The sequence below is a fragment of the Diospyros lotus genome, chromosome 5, assembly GCF_014633365.1.
Source record: "Diospyros lotus cultivar Yz01 chromosome 5, ASM1463336v1, whole genome shotgun sequence".
Lineage (NCBI taxonomy): Eukaryota > Viridiplantae > Streptophyta > Magnoliopsida > Ericales > Ebenaceae > Diospyros > Diospyros lotus.
In genome coordinates, this window is record NC_068342.1 from 28,045,751 (window position 1) to 28,071,764 (window position 26,014).

General features: G+C 38.0%; 1 long non-coding RNA gene across 2 annotated transcripts; it reads right to left on the reverse strand.

Annotated features, from left to right (window-relative positions):
• Positions 1 to 3,232: 3,232 nt before the first annotated feature.
• Positions 3,233 to 25,918, reverse strand: LOC127802503 (uncharacterized). 2 transcript variants are annotated; one of them, XR_008023300.1, is made up of 6 exons: positions 25,816 to 25,918; positions 25,433 to 25,531; positions 22,729 to 22,794; positions 19,633 to 19,669; positions 3,614 to 3,701; positions 3,233 to 3,315 (listed from the first exon to the last, which is right to left on the reverse strand). It is a non-coding gene; the product is annotated as an uncharacterized LOC127802503 (long non-coding RNA). The 2 variants fall into 2 exon arrangements; XR_008023301.1 differs by lacking the exon at positions 22,729 to 22,794 and adding an exon at positions 25,016 to 25,081.
• Between the last annotated feature and the right edge of the window lie 96 nt (positions 25,919 to 26,014).

Consider the following 26,014-nt stretch of genomic DNA (forward strand, 5'->3'; position numbering starts at 1 on the left):
GGGAAACGTTTTTGCTGAAAGAACTTTACTGAATGATCAGAATTACAGAAATGCAGGTCTTAATAACAAACTTTGCAACTTGCAACAGCAAGTTATAATTGTCTAACCAACCAACAACTAATATAATAGCACAACAGACAACTAATATAATACCATAACAGCTTACAACAAACACAACCGTGACACAACATAAAGAGAAATACACATAACAAAATTAATCAACATTATTTCCTTCTACACTAGGAAAACATAGAGATGAAATACCTAATAACTTGTACTCTGTGAACCCTTTTTGGTTCATGCTTCTAATTGAAAGATGGAATAACATAAAGTTGTTTAATTGTTAGATATAATATGGTTTTGCAACGGGTAACTGCCAGACTAGTCAACATAACATTATTGAATGAGATAATCAACTTGGTTTCATGCCCGATAATGGAAACACTTAACAACATACAGTTATTTTATGGAGAAATTCAGCATTTAGGAAACTAAAATGCAATAATACCACCAAACCTACGCAATCGAGGAAGCTAGAGATGCTGTAGCTTGTCTCTTGTGAGAAATTTCACAAAGAATGCTCCCAAACAGCGAACAGTGATGGAAATGGCTAGGAGGGACAACCACCAAAGCCAGCACTGAAAATAAATAGTAAAAAACAAGATGAGAATGTTAAATTTGGATTGCATAAAAAAAAGTTCACCGTTTCATCATAAATGATTTAAAAATTACACGTGTAATCCATGATGTAGAAAACATGAAACCAATGCCAATAAACATGGAAGAAACATTCCTTGAAGCCTCGGAAATATGCATTGTCGCTCAGTTGAAAGCTATGAAACAAGTCTGCCCTTGCTCAATTTGGGTCGGACTCAGGCATTACTCAATAGAGGTGCAAGGCTTATAGAAGTACCAAATAAGGTTTGTGGATAAACACAATCAAGAGGCATTCTAAGCATGAAAAGGTTTCAGCTAACTGAAATATGGGAAATCAAGAGTACAGGTGGGAGACAAATGGGGAAGAGAAAAATAAAGCACCCCCCACATTGAGCTTCCCCTTCACCATGCTCTATTATTGATTAGGGTACAGCTACAAGATAAATTGGAAATTCAACCACTATAAGTTCAAGCGCCAATCAGTATGAATCCTTTGCTAAACACCACAGGTCGCATTGGTTAATAAGTAGAACCAAGAAAATAACCAAGTTCAGGCAGAAGGGATAGGCTAAAGGAGATGGGAAGGTGATTTAAGTGTGTAAACCGAACAGTCATTGCAAGTACTTAGATATTTTGGAAATAAAGATTCGTATTGAAACATATATTCACAAAGATATCTAGTCAGACCATTTATTGTGACTTTAAAAAAGTCCATTAAATCATAAGTTAATTCTTCTCGTTCTTAATATTAACAAAATAATCAACATAGTCAGACCAGAAAGTTGGAATTAACCCTGCATATTAGATACTTGATACAATCTTGTCAACATGCTTCTGCCCCATAGAGAGTTGGTTTACTACTACTAGGCCTCAACAATAGGCAACTAAGCATGAACATGTGGGTAAGACCGATATGTGTGCCATCAGCTCAAATAACCACAAAGTTACAAATGGAATCAAGTATGCAGGAATTATTACTAAAATTAAATTTTAATGGCAAGGTTGCTACTAGTACTAATGAAGAACCTAAACTTAATGATGACTTACTTAATAGAGCCTACAAAAAAAAGTAAATTTAGGATACTAGGTATTGCAAGTTCTAGGTCATTAATTTCCTTATCATTAATCTCCTTACCGTTAATTTTCTACAGAATAATCAAAATACTTTACTCTTAAAATATATTCTAGAGTCCTTCAGAGACAGTATATTCAATAGTCATTCATTGATGTCTATAATTCAATCCTTGAAATCAATTGCCATGCTTTAAAGAAAGGAAACCTCAAGTCAACACCAATAAGGCAAATTAAAAAGTAAATAATAAACCAACACATCTAAAACAATAAAAAATAAGGATGAGCAAGAAAAAGTAAACCAGCATTATCCATATCAATAAACAATGAAAAATGCATTACTTATTGAAATTATAAAAAAACACAGACAAAGATATGATTGCGAAGTTCAAGAATCAAACCCCTTTCTGAAATGAGCATACAAAATTAACATTCTTAAAAAGAGTGGTTTCTGTTGTCACTGAGAAAATGCAAAAGTGAAGCGAAACAATGAAGAATCTTAAAACTCCTTGAAATGATAATATAGCAAAAATACTCGAAATGATAACTGAGACATTGGCTAAAATACTTAAAATGACTTCAAGATGATCCTTTAAATATATAAGTAGAAATGAAAGCAAGAATTTTAGTGGTTAAAAAAGGCAAATTGAAAATGAAAAACATGCCCAAATATGAGAAATTTAAACAATACCTAAAATATGAGAAAGTAGTTAGCCTTTACAGTCCAACAAAATTCTTTAACAAAAGAAAACATCAAGTTACCAACCAAAAGTAAAATTTAACAAATACATGGAAAAAACTTTAGCCGCTGTGAAAAACCATCACATGAAAAATGTTTAAATGCATTAGTTATTTGTAGTTGTTGCATTTTTTTTTAATGTCCGCTTAGGGATAAAATTGAAATCAAAGTTTAAATTTGATGATCAAATTGAACTAAATGTCAAAACTGGATAAAATTCAAAAATAACCCTAAGCTCGGGATAAAATAGACTATTCCGCCAGAAAACATATTGCTCCAAAAAGGGGGAAGAGAGGGAGAGTAATGCATAATGGAACTCACAACCTCTTTAAGAATAAGCTTTAGCGTCTCATCAACTTTCTCATAAGAGCGTGAAATCTCGTACTTCACCTGAGCAAAACATCTTACAGTCAATATAGCACCAAAAATTCGGTACATAAAAATTGTGCACTTGATAAAAAAATCAATGACGGTAAGTAATGATGAAACATAAGTACACCATCAACAATTCAAGAATATTGAAATGCTCAAATACATAAAAGAAGATTAACAAAATGAAGTGGTTTTACAACTATTCAAACCTTAGTAGTTGAGCATCATCTACTTCCACAATCGAGTTCCATCACTGGTTTGCAGTAATCATATTTCCTAATTCGCTTATGCATTCACTTTTTCATATTCTGTGTATTTTCAGATAGCATACTGTGTGTGGATAGATTGTTAAACGTGCAAGAAAGCCTTGATCAAACCTGGTGGATGGAGTGAATAAACACGTTCTTCCTCAACCGAGCACAACCCTTTCCCTAGTAGAAGAAAATAACCACGCCTGAAGTGTAAGTGAAGCTGAGCTGCAAAAAAAAAAAAAACAAAAAAAAAAAAAGAAACAGGTCACAATTTTTTAGGATTAGATCATAATCAAGTACAAATGGCTTGAAATTAAAGGGCAATTGCAATTGCCTAAACATAACCCAATAATAAAGCCAGACGTTAGGCACCAAGAAAACCCAAAAGGTTTTTCCATCAAAAAATCATTTGATCCACCCTCGACAAATAAGTACAATCCACCAAAATCCAGTGAAAATATTTTACGTGGATAACGCTAAAAAGAAAAATAGTTGTAGAAGATTTTGTCAAGAAATACAATACCTGGGTCACTGAGGAAGTAACAACGAAGAGCTACTTCTCTGTGTAGGATACGAGCTCTCCTATTTCTCAAGCATTCAGTCCTGAGAACCTGCCCATTGAGGTAAAAAGCTATCACGACCAAATTAGTTTAAAAAGGAACGACTATTTTAACATCATAATTGAAATAGCAAGACATAAGAAAAAAATAAAAAAGGAAAGGAATAAAAAGGGGGTAAAAGGTAAAAGATCACGACAGTGATAACTAAAAGCGTTGAACCTGCATGTAGACCTCAAAAGAACAATCCAACTACTTCCTGCAGTCGAAAACATCATAAAAATATGGTCAAATAAACAATTTTATACTGAACTTAAGGTCTTTTTTCACTATTATCCAGTTTTGACATTTGTTTTAATTTTCTCTTAAAGCGGACTGGCCTGTGGCCCTGCAGACGAGGCGTGTTGTTGTGTCAAATAATGGACACAATAGGCAAACAATTCCATGGTCGACTTTGATCCAAATCCGACCCAGTGGGTCGACCGAACATGTAATGGGTCAAAACCCATCTTCTTTCCCAAATCACCAAGTGTTTTGCCTTCCACCTTGCGTTGTCGCCGCTCCCGTCGTAGCCGTTTTGGCCTTTTCCCTACCCCTAGCCGCCTCCTTCTTTCTCACTCTTCATCGCCGGTGGCTTGCTTCCATTAATGGCGGCCACATAGGCAGCCGATTGGGAAAAGAAGAGAGAGGGGAGAAGATCGCGGGTCAAGGCGAAAAAATGACCATGGCGAGATAGATGTTGAGAAGAAGACAAGGGTCATGGGTCTAAAGCGGACTGGCGTGTGGCCCTGCAGACGCGGCGTGTTATTGTGTCAAATAATGGACACAATAGGTGATAAGGGTCAATATTTCCTATATCCTAATGAATTATATCCCTATTTTGGCTTTATAATTATGCTTAAAATAAATAATTATTTGCATTATATATTATTACAGGATGAAGCAAGAAAGCTGTCTTCTACAATTAATTAGGGGCATAAATCGAAGACGTTGGATTACCCATTATTGTTGCTCAAAATCATGGGCCAACTATGGAGTCTAGAGGATGTTTCATGTGCACTTGGCCCAACAATCAAATAGAATCCAACATAAGATAAGCCCAAGCCCAAGCTCAAGCCCAACACAAGGAAGTCCCAAGCCCAAGCTCAAGCCCAACACAAAGAAGGCCCAAAGCCCAAAAATATGAAAAGCCCAAGTCCCACAAATAGGATGACATCATCGCTTACATCATGGGATATGATGACATCATCGCTTACATCATGGGATATGATGACATCATCGCTTACATCATGGGATAGGATGACATCATCGCTTACATCATGGGATATGATGACATCATCGCTTACATCATGGGATAGGATGACATCATCGCTTACATCATGGGATAAGATGACATCATTGCTTACATCATGGTTAAAATGACATCATTGCTTACATCATCAATTAGATATTTTGTATTATTAAATTATATAATTAAGTGGTTTCCATTACATCTTTTAGCCTATAAATAGAGCACTTAGGTGCACTTGTAAGGGATGATTATTCTTGAATGAAATTTTAGTTGTTTTAATTGCTCTTGTTCTCTCTTATTTTCTCTCTTATTTTCTCTTGCAATCTTATTTCTTTTCTTTCTTCTTTTAAATTCTTATGTCATTTATTATTACTTTATTATATACCGCCTATATGGTCGGTTGAATATTGTCTTTAAATATTGTCTTTTCATTATATACCGCCTATATGGTCGGTTAAAAAATAGTCTTTCAATTCTTGTCTTTTCATTATATACCGCCTATATGGTCGGTTAAAAAATAGTCTTTTAAATACTGTCTTTTAATTCCCGTCAATTAAATTCCTGCCAATTTATTTTAAAAATGGGAATGAATAGCTAAATTTAATCTTGGGTTAAGGCGAGGACAGTGTCCAATGTTCTTGAATCTCAAGATAAGCCAAACCTCGATGAATGCAAGATTTATCCGAGTTAAACTCGAGTTGAGTGTGTAAATGATTTTGTGAGTTTGGATTGGGTCATCATCCTAACTTAGAACTCTCATACCATGTATGAGAGTTGCTATAATACAATTTACAGTGACATCTTAACCTAGAACCATCATATCATGTATGAGGGTTGCTTAACTGAGAATCACTCGTATCTTGAATTATAACTACCAAATGATCCTCTATTTATTTCAGATTAATGTTGCTATTTAAATTGCTATAAGAGATTTATTAGGCACTGGTTCTGAACTCGCCTCAACCCAAGACCTTTTTAATATTCCAAAAAACCTTTTCACAATCAAGAAAACTTATCTCTCTTTGGATAAATCAACCCAAATGAACCATTTTTTTGTTAAATAAACCTCCCAGTGAATCGACCCGGACTTGTCCGGAATTTATATTTGTGCTACAACTACACTCACACACTGGTGAGTTTAAACCTCCTCACCATTTCAACACTGAACATCCAAACTGATTAAGGCTATTTAAATTGTAGGGTGAGGAGTGCAGCCAAATTTTGGCGCCGTTGCCGGGGAGGTACAACAGAAGAAAAAAATTCACTCCACGGGTAACTTTGTTCTTAATAATTTTTTTTTCTTTTCTTCTTAACTGTTTGCATATTATTCAAATTGTATGAGACTTAGATCTGGTAGAATCTTAAGCCATCAGTTAAACCATTCTATAGATTCTTTATCAGAGACTAAAATATCACTTTTACAATCCATAATGTCTCAACAAAATGAAAACCTATCTGCTCACGGGAGTGATCATGGAGAACATGATGTTGATGAGATTAAACCTCTCAGGGATTATTTGAACCCTCCAAGGCAAACCACTCCCTCTTGCATAATCCTACCAATAAACCATCATCGATTTGTCCTTAAACCAGGTACCATACAAATGCTCCCCACATTTCATGGTATGGATTCTGAAAATCCATATATACACATGAGGGATTTTGAAGAGGTATGTGGTACCTGTGGGGATCAAAATATTCATGAGGACACTGTTAGACTAAAACTCTTCCCGTTCTCACTCAAGGATAAAGCAAAAATGTGGTTAGGGACTCTAGAGCCCAGATCAATAGGAACTTGGAGGGAGATGCAAACAAAATTTCTAAAAAAATACTTCCCAGCTAATAGAACAGCATCACTCCAAAGGAAAATGATGAATTTCGTCTGTAAACCAAATGAAACATTTGCTCAAACTTGGGAACGTTTCAAGGACCTCTTGCATTCTTGACCACACCATGCATTTGAACAATGGCGGGTAGTTAGTTTCTTCTTTAATGCCCTAACTCCTAATTTGAAAATGCTAGTGTCCACCATGTGTAATGGTGATTTTTATGAAAAAACTCCTGAAGAGGCTGTTGCATACTTTGACCATGTGGCTGAAAACTCTAGAAATTGGGAAGTTGGGCCATTGACCATGGGAGATTTGAGAGACCAATACAATCCACAACCAAAGGGAAAACTCCAATTAAATGAAACTGATGACATCAGTGCTAGATTAGCTCTGTTGACAAAGAAAATGGAAGAATTGGAGATGAAAAAAATGAAGGCTATCAATGAGGTAGAGGTGCATTGTGTAGTGTGTGAAGCCAATAGCCATAGAACAGAGGAGTGTCCAACTCTCCCTGCTTTCAAAGAAGTGTTGTATGGCCAAACTTCAAACTCACAACCAAGGCAAACAGAGGGTAGGATATACTAAAACCAGAACCAGGGTGGAAATTATCAAGGGTACAACCCAAACTCAAACACCTACCATCCAAATTCTAGGAACCATCCAAATTTCTTTTGGAGAAATGACTCAGCACCTCAGCCACACCAACCATTTCCCTCACAACCACAGCCACAACCTCAGCCACAGCCCTACCAGCCTAACCAAGGACCATCTGGCTCATATCAGCCACCGCATAAGAGATCCCTAGAGGATACTCTACAACAATTTATGCAAGGGCAGATGGGGAACAATGCTCAGGTAGCAAAATTCCAAGAGCAAACAAATAGGGCAATTGAGGATATGAGGAGTCAGCTAACCAAGCTAACTCAAACTTTGACTGTGAGAGAACCTGGGAAATTCCCTTCTCAACCAAATCCCAACCCCGTGAGGCAAACAAATCAAGTGGAATCATCAAATAATGGGAACTATAATCATGAGCAGGTGCAAGCAGTCACTGTCCTTAGGAATGGAAAAATAATTGACAAACCAGATGACCCTAGGACAAACCAACCTAATGCACAAGAAGAAGAACAAAATGAAAATATAAAAAATGACAATGCTCCAGCTTTGGAGGAAAAACTTGAAAACAAAAAAAAAGAAGATAAAGAAAAAAATAAGGTGGAAGAATTCAAGAGCAACCCTGCACCACCATTCCCTCAAAGACTTACTCAAACAAAGAGGGAAAAACAAAATGCTGATATTTATGAAGTGTTCAAGCAGGTGAAGATTAACATTCCTCTACTTGATGCAATCAAACAAACACCATCTTATGCAAAATTCTTAAAAGACTTGTGTACTGTTAAAAGAAAGATCAACATCAAGGAGAAAGCATTCTTAACCGAACAGGTGAGTTCCATCCTGCAACTTAAAACACCTCCTAAGTACAAAGACCCTGGTAGCCCAACCATTTCTTGCATAATTGGAAGCCAGAGGGTGGACCAAGCACTCTTAGATCTAGGAGCAAGTGTCAATTTGCTTCCTTATAGTGTATATCAGCAACTGGGCTTAGGAGAACTCAAGCCAACAAGAGTTACCCTACAGCTTGCTGATAGGTCAATCAAAGTCCCTAAGGGGATAGTGGAGGATGTATTAGTGCAGGTGGACAAATTTTACTTCCCTGTTGATTTTATAGTCTTGGACACACAACCCCATCAAGGCCCTCAACCCCCTGTTTCAGTCATTCTTGGTAGACCATTCCTAGCAACTTCAAATGCCATAATTAATTGTAGGAATGGAATACTTAAGTTATCATTTGGAAACATGACTGTAGAGATGAATATCTTTAGAGTTTCCAAACAACACATAGCTGAGAATGAGATGGAGGAAGTAGATTTGGTTCAAACATTAGCTGAGGACTATTTTGCAAAAGAATTTTTGAACAAATCTATGGAAGAAGATCAAGAAGAGAGAAAGTTAAAAGAATTAGAGAACACTAGGGAGGAAGAAGCAATGCCTGTGGCTCAATGGATTCCCAAATCAGAACCATTGGGTTCTCTGAACAATGAGGAGTCACAATCTGATAATACCTCACCCACACCTGAAATGAAACCTTTGCCAAGTGAGTTAAAATATGCATTTCTAGGTGATGAGAACACACTCCCCGTAGTCATCTCTTCAAGTTTGACATCCCAACAGGAAATTCAGCTGATAAACATTCTGAGAGCTCATAAAAAAGCCTTAGGTTGGACCATCTCAGACTTGCATGGAATTAGTCCTTTGACTTGCACTCATAGGATATTTCTAGAGGAGGATGCTAAACCTGTTAGGCAAATGCAGAGGAGACTCAATCCTAACATGAAAGAGGTGGTTAGGAAAGAAGTGCTAAAGTTGCTGGATGCGGGTATTATATACCCCATCTCTGATTCAAAGTGGGTCAGCCCCACTCAAGTGGTCCCAAAAAGGTCTGGAGTCACAGTGGTGAGAAATGAAAAGAATGAGTTGATCCCTACTCGCATCCAAACCGGATGGAGAGTGTGCATTGATTACAGAAAACTCAATGCAATGACTAGAAAAGACCATTTTCCATTGCCATTCTTGGACCAAGTCCTTGAAAGAATAGCTGGACAAGCATTCTATTGTTTCCTTGATGGTTATTCAGGATATAACCAGATTGACATTGCCCTAGAGGACCAGGAAAAGACCACTTTCACATGTCCATTTGGGACATTTGCCTATAGACGTATGCCTTTTGGACTATGCAATGCCCCTGCCACCTTCCAAAGGTGTGTGATGAGTATTTTTAGTGAGATGACAGAACACATTGTGGAGGTTTTTATGGATGATTTCTCTGTCTATGGAGCTAGTTTTGAGGCATGTTTAGAGAATTTAGAGAGAGTTCTAGCTCGTTGTGAAGAAACCCACCTTGTGCTTAACTGGGAAAAATGTCATTTCATGGTCAAACAAGGTCTAGTCCTAGGGCATATTGTCTCTGCTAAGGGAATGGAGGTGGACAAAGCCAAAGTTGAAGCCATCCAAAAATTACCAGTCCCTAAGAGTGTTAAGGACATCAGGTCTTTCCTAGGGCATGCTGGGTTCTATAGGAGATTCATATCATCTTTTAGCAGCATAGCCCGGCCTCTGTGTAATTTGCTCTCCCAGGATGTCCCATTTGAGTGGACATCATCTTGTCAAACCTCTTTTGAGAGGTTAAGAAATGCTCTCATCTCAGCCCCCATTATTCAACCACCAGATTGGTCATTGCCCTTTGAACTCATGTGTGATGCAAGTGATTATGCTGTAGGAGCAGTCCTAGGGCAAAGAAAAGATAAAAAACCTTATGTCATCTACTATGCCAGTAAAACCCTCAATGAAGCGCAAAAGAATTACACAACAACTGAGAAGGAATTATTAGCAGTAGTGTTTGCATTAGAGAAGTTCAGATCATATCTGGTGGGGTCATTGGTCATTGTTTTCACTGACCATGCTGCTTTGAAATACTTGCTCACCAAACAAGACGCCAAACTGCGTCTTATTAGGTGGATTTTGTTACTCCAAGAATTCAACATAGAAATCAAAGATAAAAAGGGAGTAGAAAATGTGGTGGCAGACCATTTGTCTAGACTTCCATGCCAAGACCTTAATCTAGATAAGGAACCAATCAGGGACACATTTCTAGATGAACAACTCTTCCTTATCAATGATACCTCAACCTCTGTTACACCATGGTATGAAGATCTGGCCAACTATCTAGCCACCGGTCTAATTCCAAATCATTGGACCAAGCTAGATAAACAAAAATTCTTTAGGAAGGTTAGGACTTATTTCTGGGATGACCCTTACTTGTTTAAGTATTGTGCTGACCAAATTTTAAGAAGGTGTATCCCCGAGCATGAGCAACAGAGTGTTTTGAATTTTTGTCATACTCTTGCTTGTAGAGGTCATTTCTCCACAAGAAAAACATTGGCCAAGATCTTACAAAGTGGATTCTTTTGGCCTACCATGTTTAGAGATGTGCATCAGTTCTGTAGCTCATGTGATAGATGCCAAAGGCTAGGAAGCCTAACCAAGAGGAATATGATGCCCTTGCAACCCATTCAGGTGTTAGAAATTTTTGATTGTTGGGGAATAGACTTCATGGGACCATTTGTTAATTCAGGTGGACACGAGTACATCTTGTTAGCTGTTGACTATGTGTCCAAGCGGGTAGAAGCAATCCCAACAAGAACAAACGATCATCGGGTTGTAATGAAGTTTTTGAAAGAAAATATTTTTAGTAGGTTTGGAATGCCTAGGGCCATCATAAGTGATGGAGGTTCTCATTTCTGCAACAAACCAGTGGCTGAATTAATGAGAAAATATGGAGTAGTCCACAAGGTTGCAACCCCATATCACCCTCAAACCAATGGCCAAGCTGAATTGGCCAATAGGGAGATAAAAAGGATTTTAGAGAAAACAGTCAATTCTAATCGCAAGGATTGGTCCTTGAGGTTGATTGATGCACTTTGGGCCTATAGAACTGCTTACAAGACCATTCTAGGCATGTCTCCCTACAGGTTGGTATATGGCAAGCCATGTCATTTACCAGTTGAAATAGAGCACAAAGCCTACTGGGCCATTAGGAAGATTAACGAGGAATCAAAAGAAGTGAGCCTTAATAGGAAATTGCAACTTAATGAACTTGAAGAACTTAGGGATGAGGCATTTGAAAATGCCAAATTGTCTAAGTTGCATATGAAAAAGTTGCATGACCAACACATCAACAGAAAAAAATTTCATGTTGGTCAGCAGGTGCTTCTCTACAACTCAAGGCTTCATTTGTTCCCAGGGAAGTTGAGATCAAAATGGACAGGACCCTATACAATCAAGACCATATCAGAATATGGGGCAATAGAAATTGAAATCAAAGTCTGGACAATGTTTTAAAGTGAATGGTCAAAGGCTGAAACCATATCTAGGCATAGCTAAGAAAGAACTTGTTGAAGGATATGAAGAGATGGTGGAGTTGGGTGATCCACCATCAATGGTTGAGTGACCTTTAGGAACACATTCGTCTGGGAATCTGACGTTAAAAGACCACCAACATTTAGGTTAAATGGATGTTTCTAGAATTGAAAAAAAAAAAAAATTGTTTCTTTTCTGCATTACTTAAATAGTGTTTCTCTGTGTGCAGTCTAAATAAAAATTTTGCATACGAGTTCATGCACTGAAGATCGCCAGGTATGCCTATCCTCTATCCTTTTATTGCCGATTGAGGACAATGCGCAATTCAAGTTGGGGGGTAAGGTGTACTTAGGAATTTATTGGTGTTTGAATTTAATCTATTGTGCAAGTAATTTTGTTTGACTCGATAATAATGCTTTGTGTGGTATATATGATTTTATTAAGCACCTAAAAAAAAAAATTAACTAACCCAAAAATTAAAAAAATAAATAAATAAAAATAAAAAACTAAAAAATATATATATATTTCAAATAAAAAAAACCAAAAAAACAAAAATATATATATATATAAAAAATTTGAATTGAGAGAGACAAAATTGGCGCTGGTGGCGGCCATTTTTCTCGGGCAGTGCAATCACACTGTCCTATAAAGGAAGAGGCACACTGCCAAATGTTGAAAAAGGAGGCACCGAGTATTGAAAAAAAGAGACGCGCCTGACCCTACAATTATGGCGTGCCTCGAGCCAAGTATAGAATAGTGACACCCATTGCTCTATAAAAGACTCCATATCTGTATGAGCCAAACCACACTTCTGCAAGCAAGCTCAGTTTCCTCTCCTTCGTGTTGTTCTTCGATCAGGTATTTTCGTTCATTTTGTAAGATTTATAGTTTCTACTTTTCTTTTATTATAGTTGTCTTTTGATTTAAAAAAAAAAAAAAAGGATCTTCAACTATCAAAAATCCGCAAGTACTATCCATCTCTCCCAATGAATGATTTGAAACAAATTTATATTGGTAGGTGTGAAAGACTTAGGATATTGATGCGTAATAACATCCCTGAAGATATTCGTTGGTTGATTGAAGCAAAAGTTCGATTAGCTGGCGAAACTTCACCTAGTTTTAAACACTTCCCGGGCTTAGGGAAGAGTAGTTTTGCGAAGAAACGAAGAGTTAAAAGAGTGAATGGTTGTCACAAGTGTGCTCGTTGGACCTGTAACACTCGATGCAAATCTGTGGGGTTTACGTCCGTAAATCGAGAAGATAAAATTAGTTTCATAAAGGATGGACTGAGTAAGGAGTCATTGGATGATATCCGATTGACTCTTGAGACGCATCCATGTGGAATAGTGCAAAGAGAACTTCTTGCTTTATGGACTCAGTTCATAAGTGACCACCAACGCTATAGTCTTGGGAATCTGACTAAAAACGACCCTGTTTGCCAATCTATAAGAAAATTGGATGGGAAGCTTATCCTCGCTTCATAGAAAGTGTTTAAGCCGTTTCTAGACGTAAAACTAGAGGAAGATGTGAGCCACAATCACAACTACTTGTACATACGCATGATTTTTGTTTGTATTTATTTCTTGTTGAATTGTTGTATAGCTACTTTTGATTGCCAAACCTCTTTCCAGGGCATACAAAAGAAACAAACATGGAAGGCCAGTTAGTTCGTCGAATCAAAACCATATGTGTACTTTGTGGCTCTCAACTTGGGAGTGATATTTGTTACGCACTTGCAGCAAGCGAACTAGGCCAAAAATTAGGAGAGAAAAAGATTAATTTGGTATATGGGGGGGGGAAGTCGTGGGTTGAATGGTTATGTTTCACAAGCTGCACTTTTTGGAAAATCATATGTGGTAGGTGTAATGCCAATCCCTTTGGCTGAACCACGTATTTCTGGGATTACACGCGGTCAACTTGTAGAAACGACTTCTATGTCTGAGCGCATGGCTTGTAAGATTTATCAGTCAGACGCTTTCATCGTTTTACCAGGAGGTTTTGGTACACTTGAAGAAATCTTCTGTATAATCTCTTGGGCCAAGAGCAATCTGCATACCAAACCCATTGGACTTTTAAATGTTAACCATTTTTTCGATGGGTTGCTCTCTTTTATTGATCAGGCTGTGGACCAACAGTTCATTTCTCCTTTAACAAGAAAGATTCTTATTTCTGCATCCACCATCGAGGAGCTGCTAGAGAAATTACATACTTATGTTCCACAGCACGATCCTTATGAGCCTCGGATAGATTGGTCTAAGGCAATCAAAAACAAGCGGCAAAAAGGTTCGATTAATTTAGAATTATCCCTGTAAGGCAAGTCTATGATAAGATGGCTGAGTAAGGAGTACTTTTTGTATTCTTGAGACGCATCTCCTATGACTTGTACAAAATTTCTTTTCTTGTGTTCTTAAAAAAATAAAAAAATAATAAAAAAAAAAAAACTGTGGAATGTTGTTAGGCGAGTCTATGATAAGATGGCTGAGTAAGGAGTACTTTGTACTCTTGAGACGCATTCTGTTTATCTTATGACTTGTATGAAAATTTTATTTTGGTGTGAAAATATAAAAATATATATATATGGTATGCTCATTTGTTTGTTTGAGTTTTAGCAGTTCACAGTAAATCTATGGACTTATGGAGTTACAGGTATTCCTAACAACCCTATTTTATTACTGCAATTCAAGTTGGGGGGAGTAAGGTATATTTATGAATTATCTGGTCTATGTTTAACTGTGAATTTGCAATTGCATGCTTGTAGTTTTGTGTGAATTAAAAAAAAATAAAAAAAAATGTGTGTGCTTTAAATAATGCTATCCCTAAAGCTTTGGAATTGTACACTGATAGCCAGTTGAATTTGCAATATGAATCATGAATGCATTAATTTCTTATTTGAAAACGTATATGTATGGAATTAGAATAGATGATTTGCATGCATCGGGTGTTCAATAATTAGAAATTGGTTTATCTGTCATAAAGTCAAAGGCAATGGTAATTAGCTGATTAGCACACTGCATGATCCCTCAACAGAAGTAGAGACTATTACCCGAGTGAGTGTTTGAGCCTGATAATCGTTACTTCTGAGTGAAATAACACTTACTCTAAATATGCTTTATTGTTTATCTCATCTTTTCAATAGCTTCAAAGCATCAATTAGCTTTGAATGTCTAGTATGATACAGATGAATTTGGCTGGTTTCAAACTCTGAATTAGTTGATTGAGTAACATTGTTTTATAGAAGTATGATAGGGGGAGCAATTTCTTTCAATTTGGGCTTATTAACCTCTTTCTTTCTTTACATTAACCTCCATTACTAGCCCATTTGAGCTGTTCCTAGCATAATTTCTTTCCTTACCTTCGTCTAAACCTGTAACCATATGAAGTTTGTCCAACCTGGTGTGTTTTTAGGAATCAGTCTATCTCGGTATTTTCATATAAAAAAAAAGAAAAAAAAAAAGGGAAGTTCTCTTAGCTTTTCAGCATGAGTGTTTCAAAATAAATGATGAAGAAAAAAAAAATATGTCTAATTTGATATTAGTGCCAAAAATAAAAAAATAAAAAAATAAAAAATCCTGACACACCATTTGCACACTTTACCATTTTCTTTGACAACCCGTATTAACCTCATAGCCCCATTACAACCTAGTTTGGTCCTTCTTGATGCTATAAATCATGTGATCTCAAGATTCGAGTTCGGAGTAGGGAATTCTGTTTAAATTCAGAAGTTATTTATCTATGGCATTATTCCAGTCATGAAGCTATGTTAATTTCCCTGTTCTTTCATGAAAATATGTTCTTTGTATTTGGGATGACACCGAGTTTGAACTTGTTATACATTTACTCTTATAACGGTGCACCCTCTTGTGTGTACACCTGAGGAATCGTTTTATTAGAGGAAAAATCCACAGTAAAGTTTAAAGTCAAAACTTCGAGGGAGTAAATCTGTGTATTGATCATCCTGATTGCCATTCCTAAGATTGTATGACCTTTAACCATAAATCTAATTATGAATGTTCGACTTATTTTGAATGTTCTACTCTACGCATTTTGGTTTCGAATTTGAAATTTTTATATTCATGCAAGTATTGCGATTAGATCATGGCTGGTATATAATCTAATTGCTAAGGGACTAGCAATATTCAAGTTGGGGGGTGTGATAAGGGTCAATATTTCCTATATCCTAATGAATTATATCCCTATTTTGGCTTTATAATTATGCTTAAAATAAATAATTATTTGCATTATATATTATTACAGGATGAAGCAAGAAAGCTGTCTTCTACAATTAATTAGGGGCATAAATCGAAGACGTTGGATTACCCATTATTGTTGCTCAAAATCATGGGCCAACTATGGAGTCTAGAGGATGTTTCATGTGCACTTGGCCCAACAATCAAATAGAATCCAACATACGATAAGCCCAAGCCCAAGCTCAAGCCCAAGCTCAAGCCCAACACAAAGAAGGCCCAAAGCCCAAAAATATGAAAAGCCCAAGTCCCACAAATAGGATGACATCATCGCTTACATCATGGGATATGATGACATCATCGCTTACATCATGGGATATGATGACATCATCGCTTACATCATGGGATAGGATGACATCATCGCTTACATCATGGGATATGATGACATCATCGCTTACATCATGGGATAGGATGACATCATCGCTTACATCATGGGATAAGATGACATCATTGCTTACATCATGGTTAAAATGACATCATTGCTTACATCATCAATTAGATATTTTGTATTATTAAATTATATAATTAAGTGGTTTCCATTACATCTTTTAGCCTATAAATAGAGCACTTAGGTGCACTTGTAAGGGATGATTATTCTTGAATGAAATTTTAGTTGTTTTAATTGCTCTTGTTCTCTCTTATTTTCTCTCTTATTTTCTCTTGCAATCTTATTTCTTTTCTTTCTTCTTTTAAATTCTTATGTCATTTATTATTACTTTATTATATACCGCCTATATGGTCGGTTGAATATTGTCTTTAAATATTGTCTTTTCATTATATACCGCCTATATGGTCGGTTAAAAAATAGTCTTTCAATTCTTGTCTTTTCATTATATACCGCCTATATGGTCGGTTAAAAAATAGTCTTTTAAATACTATCTTTTAATTCCCGTCAATTAAATTCCTGCCAATTTATTTTAAAAATGGGAATGAGTAGCTAAATTTAATCTTGGGTTAAGGCGAGGATAGTGTCCAATGTTCTTGAATCTCAAGACAAGCCAAACCTCGATGAATGCAAGATTTATCCGAGTTAAACTCGAGTTGAGTGTGTAAATGATTTTGTGAGTTTGGATTGGGTCATCATCCTAACTTAGAACTCTCATACCATGTATGAGAGTTGCTAGAATTGGAGATGAGATATACCCAAGCTCAGACAATCAAAATCATAGTCTGTAGTATAATACAATTTACAGTGACATCTTAACCTAGAACCATCATATCATGTATGAGGGTTGCTTAACTGAGAATCACTCGTATCTTGAATTATAACTACCAAATGATCCTCTATTTATTTCAGATTAATGTTGCTATTTAAATTGCTATAAGAGATTTATTAGGCACTGGTTCTGAACTCGCCTCAACCCAAATGAAGAAACCTTTTCACAATCAAGAAAACTTATCTCTCTTTGGATAAATCAACCCAAATGAACCATTCTTTTGTTAAATAAACCTCCCAGTGAATCGACCCGGACTTGTCCGGAATTTATATTTGTGCTACAACTACACTCACACACTGGTGAGTTTAAACCTCCTCACCATTTCAACACTGAACATCCAAACTGATTAAGGCTATTTAAATTGTAGGGTGAGGAGTGCAGCCAATAGGCAAACAATCCTATGGTTGACTTTGATCCAAATCCGACCCAGCGGGGTCGACCGAACATGTAATGGGTCAAAACCCATCCTCTACTCTAAATCACCAAGTGTTTTGCCTTCCACCTTGCGCTGACGTCGCCCCCGTCGTTGCCGTTTTTGCCTTTTCCCTGCCCCAAGCCGCCTCCTCCTTTCTCACTCTTCATCGCGGGTGGCATGCTTCCATTAATGGCGGCCACAAAGGCAGCCGATTGGGAAAAGAAGAGAGAGGGGAGAAGATTGGAGGTCAAGGGGAAAAAATGACCATGGCGAGATCGATGTTGAGAAGAAGACAAGGGCCATGGGTCTATTGCCGTCGATCGAGTGGGCCTTGCTTCCGCCATCGTCGACGATGTTTTCCAAATCAAGGTTCACCGTGACTGCCCTGACTGACGGTTCGTCTCCCCTTTTGGTCGATGGCTCGCTGACGTGGGTTATCATTTTGGTCGACTGATTGATGCGAGTCTTCTCAGCCACGGGTCGAATCTCAGCATTGCAATGGCCATCGACGCCATGGCCAAGGACCTCTGGTCACTCCCATGGCCGAACAGCTTCGTGCTCGACATGGCTCGCGTGGGGTGACCACAGGGTTGAGGCCTCGGGTTACCGGCGATGAGAGAACAAAAAGGCGACCGACAATGAAGGAAGGCGGCGGCAACTGTTCAGGATGTAAAACCTAATGGCCTGAGGGTTGAAGATGATGGATTTCTTTTGCTGATGTGTCCGACAAATCACACATCAGCACGCCACCTAAGCACCACATATGTTGGGACTCTCGTCTGTTCGCTTAGGGATAAAATTGAAATCAAAGTTTAAATTTGATGACCAAATTGAACTAAATGTCAAAACTGGATAAAATTCAAAAATGACCCTAAGCTCCTGATAAAATAGTCTATTCGGCCAGAAAACATATTGCTCTAAAAAGGGGGAAGAAAGGGAGAGTAATGCATAATGGAACTCACAACCTGTTTAAGAATAAGCTTTAGCGTCTCATCAACTTTCGTATAAGAGCGTGAAATCTCGTACTTCACCTGAGCAAAACATCTTACAGTCAGTATAGTGCCAAAAATTCCGTACATAAAAATTGTGCACTTGATAAAAAAATCAATGACGGTAAGTAATGATGAAACATAAGTACTCCATCAACAATTCAATAATATTGAAATGCTAAAATACGTAAAAGAAGATTAACAAAAATGAAGTGGTTTTACAACTATTCAAACCTTAGCAGTTGAGTATCATCTACTTGCACAATCGAGTTCCATCACTGGTTTGCAGCAATCATATTTCCTAATCCGCTTATGCATTCACTTTTTCATATAGCATACTGTGTGTGGATAGATTGTTAAACGTGCAAGAAAGACTTGATCTAACCTGGTGGATGGCGTGAATCAACATGTTCTTCCTCTACCGAGCACAACCCTTTCCCTAGTAGAAGAAAATAACCACGCCTGAAGCGTTAGTGAAGCTGAGCTGCAAAAAATAAAATAAAAGAAACAGGTCACAATTTCTTAGGATGAGATCATAATCAAGTACAAATGGCTTGAAATTAAAGGGCAATTCTAATTGGGTAAACAGAACCCAATAATAAAACCAGACGTTAGGCACCAAAAAAACCAAAACGGTTTTTCCATCAAAGAATCATTTAATCTACACTCGATAAATAAGTACAATCCACCAAAATCAAGTGAATATTTTACGTGGATAACGCTAAGAAGAAAAATAATTATAGAAGATTTTGTCAAGAAATACAATACCTGGGTCACTGAGAAAGTAACAACGAAGAGCTACTTCTCTGTTTAGGATACGAGCTCTCCTATTTCCCAAGCATTCAGTCCTCAGAACCTATCCATTGAGTTAAAAGCTATCACGACCCAATTAGTTTAAAAAGGACCGACTATTTTAACATCATAATTGAAATAGCAAGACATAAAAAAAAAATAAAAAAGGAAAGGAATAAAAAGGGGGTAAAAGGTAAAATATCACTACAGTGATAACTAAAAGCGTTGAACCTGCATGTAGACCTCCAAAGAACAATCCAACTACTTCCTGTAGTCGAAAACATCATAAAGATATGGTTAAATAAATTATTTTATACTGAACTTACAGTCTGTTTTCACTATTATCCAGTTTTGACATTTGTTTCAATTTTACCACTGAACTTTAACTTTTGCTTTAATTTTCTACGGAAGCGGACTGGCGTGTAGCCCTGCAGACGCGGGGTGTTGTTGTGTCAAATAATGGACACAATAGGAAAACAATCCCATGGTTGACTTTGATCCAAATCCGACCCAGCGGGGTCGACCGAACATGTAATAGGTCAAAACCCATCCTATTCCCCAAATCACCAAGTGTTTCGCCTTCCACCTTGCGCTGACGCCGCTCCCGTCGTTGCCGTTTTGGCCTCTTCCCTGCCCCTAGCCGCCTCCTTCTTTCTCACTCTTCATCGCCGATGGCTTGCTTCCATTAATGGTGGCCACATAGGCAACCGATTGGGAAAAGAAGAGAGAGGGGAGAAGAGAGGAGGTCAAGGAGAAAAAATGACCATGGCGAGATCGATGTTGAGAAGAAGACAAGGGCCATGGCTTTCTTTTGCTGATGTGTCCGACAAATAACACATCAGCACACCACCTAAGCACCACATATGTTGGGGCTCTCGTCTGTCCGCTTAGGGATAAAATTGAAATCAAAGTTTAAATTTGATGACCAAATTGAACTAAATGTCAAAACTGGATAAAATTCAAAAATGACCCTAAGCTCCCGATAAAATAGTCTATTCGGCCAGAAAACATATTGCTCTAAAAAGGGGGAAGAAAAGGAGAGTGATGCATAATGGAACTCACAACCTGTTTAAGAATAAGCTTTAGCATCTCATCAACTTTCTCATAAGAGCGTGAAATCTCGTACTTCACCTGAACAAAAATTTTGAACATAAAAATTGTGCACTTGATAAAAAAATCAATGACGGTAAGTAATGATGAAACATAAGTACTCCATCAACAATTCAATAATATTGAAATGCTAAAATACGTAAAAGAAGATTAACAAAAATGAAGTGGTTTTACAACTATTCAAACCTTAGCAGTTGAGTATCATCTACTTGCACAATCGAGTTCCATCACTGGTTTGCAGCAATCATATTTCCTAATCCGCTTATGCATTCACTTTTTCATATTTTCAGATAGCATACTGTGTGTGGATAGATTGTTAAACGTGCAAGAAAGACTTGATCTAACCTGGTGGATGGCGTGAATCAACATGTTCTTCCTCTACCGAGCACAACCCTTTCCCTAGTAGAAGAAAATAACCACGCCTGAAGCGTTAGTGAAGCTGAGCTGCAAAAAAAAAAAAAAAAGAAACAGGTCACAATTTCTTAGGATGAGATCATAATCAAGTACAAATGGCTTGAAATTAAAGGGCAATTGTAATTGAGTAAACAGAACCCAATAATAAAACCAGACGTTAGGCACCATGAAAACCAAAACGGTTTTTTCATCAAAGAATCATTTGATCCACCCTCGACAAATAAGTACAATCCACCAAAATCCGGTGAAAATATTTTATGTGGATAACGCTGAAAAGAAAAATAGTTGTAGAAGATTTTGTCAAGAAATACAATACCTAGGTCACTGAGAAAGTAACAACGAAGAGCTACTTCTCTGTGTAGGATACGAGCTCTCCGATTTCCCAAGCATTCAGTCCTGAGAACCTGCCCATTGAGGTAAAAAGCTATCATGACCCAATTAGTTTAAAAGGGAACGACTATTTTAACATCATAATTGAAATAGCAAGACATAAAAAAAATAAAAATGAAATGAATAAAAAGGGGGTAAAAGGTAAAATATCACTACAGTGATAACTAAAAGCGTTGAACCTGCATGTAGATCTCCAAAGAGAAATCCAACTACTTCCTACAGTCGAAAATATCATAAAAATATGATCAAATAAATTATTTTATACTGAACTTAGGATCTTTTTTCACTATTATCCAGTTTTGACATTTGTTTCAATTTTACCATCGAACTTTAACTTTTGTTTTAATTTTCTCCTAAAGCGGACTGGCGTGTGGCCCTGCAGACGCGGCGTGTTGTTGTGTCAAATAATGGACACAATAGGCAAACAATCCCATGGTTGACTTTGATCCAAATCCGACCCAGCGGGGTCGACCGAACATGTAATGGGTCAAAACCCATCCTCTACCCCAAATCACCAAGTGTTTCGCCTTCCACCTTGCGCTGAAGTCGCCAACGTCGTTGACGTTTTTGCCTTTTCCCTGCCCCTAGCCGCCTCCTCCTTTCTCACTCTTCATCGCGGGTGGCATGCTTCCATTAATGGCGGCCACAAAGGCAGCCGATTGGGAAAAGAAGAGAGAGGGGAGAAGATCGGAGGTCAAGGAGAAAAAATGACCATGGCGAGATCGATGTTGAGAAGAAGACAAGGGCCATGTGTCTATTGCCGTCGATCGAGTGGGCCTTGCTTCCGCCATCGTCGACGATGTTTTCCAAAATCGAGGTTCACCGTGACTGCCCTGACTGACGGTTCGTCTCCCCTTTTGGTCGATGGCTCGCCGACGTGGGTTATCATTTTGGTCAACTGATTGACGCGAGTCTTCTCAGCCACGGGTCGAATCTCGGCATTGCAATGGCCATCGACGCCATGGCCGAGGACCTCTGGTCACTCCCATGGCCGAACAGCTTCGTGCTCGACATGGCTCGCGTGGGGTGACCACAGGGTTGAGGCCTCGGGTTACCGGCGATGAGAGAACAAAAAGGCGACCGACGATGAAGGAAGGCGGTGGCAACTGTTTAGGATGTAAAACCTAATGGCCTGAGGGTTGAAGATGATGGATTTCTTTTACTGATGTGTCCGACAACGGACACATCAGCACGCCACCTAAGCACCACCTATGTTGGGGCTCTCGCATGTCCGCTTAGGGATAAAATTGAAATCAAAGTTTAAATTTGATGACCAAATTGAACTAAATGTCAAAACTGGATAAAATTCAAAAATGACCCTAAGCTCCTGATAAAATAGTCTATCTGGCCAAAAAATATATTGCTCTAAAAAGGGGGAAGAAAGGGAGAGTAATGCATAATGGAACTCACAACCTGTTTAAGAATAAGCTTTAGCGTCTCATCAACTTTCTCATAAGAGCGTGAAATCTCGTACTTCACCTGAGCAAAACATCTTACAGTCAGTATAGTGCCAAAAATTCCGTACATAAAAATTGTGCACTTGATAAAAAAATCAATGACGGTAAGTAATGATGAAACATAAGTACTCCATAAACAATTCAATAATATTGAAATGCTAAAATACGTAAAAGAAGATTAACAAAAATGAAGTGGTTTTACAACTATTCAAACCTTAGCAGTTGAGTATCATCTACTTGCACAATCGAGTTCCATCACTGGTTTGCAGCAATCATATTTCCTAATCCGCTTAAGCATTCACTTTTTCATATTTTCAGATAGCATACTGTGTGTGGATAGATTGTTAAACGTGCAAGAAAGACTTGATCTAACCTGGTGGATGGCGTGAATCAACACGTTCTTCCTCTACCGAGCACAACCCTTTCCCTAGTAGAAGAAAATAACCACGCTTGAAGCGTTAGTGAAGCTGAGCTGCAAAAAAAAAATAAAGAAACAGGTCACAATTTCTTAGGATGAGATCATAATCAAGTACAAATGGCTTGAAATTAAAGGGCAATTGTAATTGAGTAAACAGAACCCAATAATAAAACCAGACGTTAGGCACCAAGAAAACCAAAACGGTTTTTCCATCAAAGAATCATTTGATCCACCCTCGACAAATAAGTACAATCCACCAAAATCTAGTGAAAATATTTTACGTGGATAACGCTAAAAAGAAAAATAGTTGTAGAAGATTTTGTCAAGAAATACAATACCTGGGTCAATGAGAAAGTAACAACGAAGAGCTACTTCTCTGTGTAGGATACGAGCTCTCCGATTTCCCAAGCATTCAGTCCTGAGAACCTACCCATTGAGGGAAAAAGCTATCACGACCCAATTAGTTTAAAAAGGAACGACTATTTTAACATCATAATTGAAATAGCAAGACATAAAAAAAAAGAAAATGAAAGGAATAAAAAGGGGGTAAAAGGTAAAATATCACTATAGTGATAACTAAAAGCGTTGAACCTGCATGTAGATCTCCAAAGAGAAATCCAACTACTTCCTGCAGTCGAAAACATCATAAAAATATGGTCAAATAAATTATTTTATACTGAACTTAGGGCCTTTTTTCACTATTATCCAGTTTTGACATTTGTTTCAATTTTACCATCGAACTTTAACTTTTGTTTTAATTTTCTCCTAAAGCGGACTGTCGTGTGGCCCTGCAGACTCGGCGTGTTGTTGTATCAAATAATGGACACAATAGGCAAACAATCCCATGGTTGACTTTGATCCAAATCCAACCCAGCGGGGTCGACCGAACATGTAATGGGTCAAAACCCATCCTCTACCCCAAATCACCAAGTTTTTCGCCTTCCACCTTGCGCTGAAGTCGCCCTCGTCGTTGCCGTTTTTGCCTTTTCCCTGCCCCTAGCCGCCTCCTCCTTTCTCACTCTTCATCGCGGGTGGCATGCTTCCATTAATGGCGGCCACAAAGGCAGCCGATTGGGAAAAGAAGAGAAAGGGGAGAAGATCGGAGGTCAAGGAGAAAAAATGACCATGCCGAGATCGATGTTGAGAAGAAGACAAGCGCCATCAGTCAATTGCCATCGATCGAGTGGGCCTTGCTTTCGCAATCGTCGACGATGTTTTCCAAAATCGAGGTTCATCGTGACTGCCCTGAGTGACGGTTCGTCTCCCCTTTTGGTTGATGGCTCGCCGACGTGGGTTATCATTTTGGTCGACCGATTGACGCGAGTCTTCTCAGCCACGAGTCGAATCTCGGCATTGCAATGGTCATCGACGCCATGGCCGAGGACCTCTGGTCACTCTCATGGCCGAACAACTTCGTGCTCGACATGGCTCGCGTGGCGTTACCACAGGGTTGAGGCCTCGGGTTACCGGCGATGAGAGAACAAAAAGGCGACCGACGATGAAGGAAGGCGGCGGAAACTGTTTAGGATGTAAAACCTAATGGCCTGAGGGTTGAAGATGATGGATTTCTTTTGCTGATGTGTCCGACAAATGAAACATCAGCACGCCACCTAAGCACCACGTATGTTGGGGCTCTCGCTTGTCCGCTTAGGGATAAAATTGAAATCAAAGTTTAAATTTGATGACCAATTTGAACTAAATGTCAAAACTGGATAAAATTCAAAAATAACCCTAAGCTTCCGATAAAATAGTCTATCCGGCCAAAAAATATATTGCTCTAAAAAGGGAGAAGAAAGGGAGAGTAATGCATAATGGAACTCACAACCTGTTTAAGAATAAGCTTTAGCGTCTCATCAACTTTCTCATAAGAGCGTGAAATCTCGTACTTCACCTGAGCAAAACATCTTACAATCAGTATAGTACCAAAAATTCCTTACATAAAAATTGTGCATTTGATAAAAAAATCAATGACGGTAAGTAATGATGAAACATAAGTACTCCATCAACAATTCAATAATATTGAAATGCTAAAATACGTAAAAGAAGATTAACAAAAATGAAGTGGTTTTACAACTATTCAAACCTTAGCAGTTGAGTATCATCTACTTGCACAATCGAGTTCCATCACTGGTTTGCAGCAATCATATTTCCTAATCCGCTTATGCATTCACTTTTTCATATTTTCAGATAGCATACTGTGTGTGGATAGATTGTTAAACGTGCAAGAAAGACTTGATCTAACCTGGTGGATGGCGTGAATCAACACGTTCTTCCTCTACCGAGCACAACCCTTTCCCTAGTAGAAGAAAATAACCACGCCTGAAGCGTTAGTGAAGCTGAGCTGCAAAAAAAAAATAAAGAAACAGGTCACAATTTCTTAGGATGAGATCATAATCAAGTACAAATGGCTTGAAATTAAAGGGCAATTGTAATTGCGTAAACAGAACCCAATAATAAAACCAGACGTTAGGCACCAAGAAAACCAAAACGGCTTTTCCATCAAAGAATCATTTGATCCACCCTCGACAAATAAGTACAATCCACCAAAATCCAATGAAAATATTTTACGTGGATAACGCTAAAAAGAAAAATAGTTGTAGAAGATTTTGTCGAGAAATACAATACCTGGGTCACTGAGAAAGTAACAACGAAGAGCTACTTCTCTGTGTAGGATACGAGCTCTCCGATTTCCCAAGCATTCAGTCCTGAGAACCTGCCCATTGAGGTAAAAAGCTATCACGACCCAATTAGTTTAAAAAGGAACGACTATTTTATCATCATAATTGAAATAGCAAGACATAAAAATAAAAAAAAAATGAAAGGA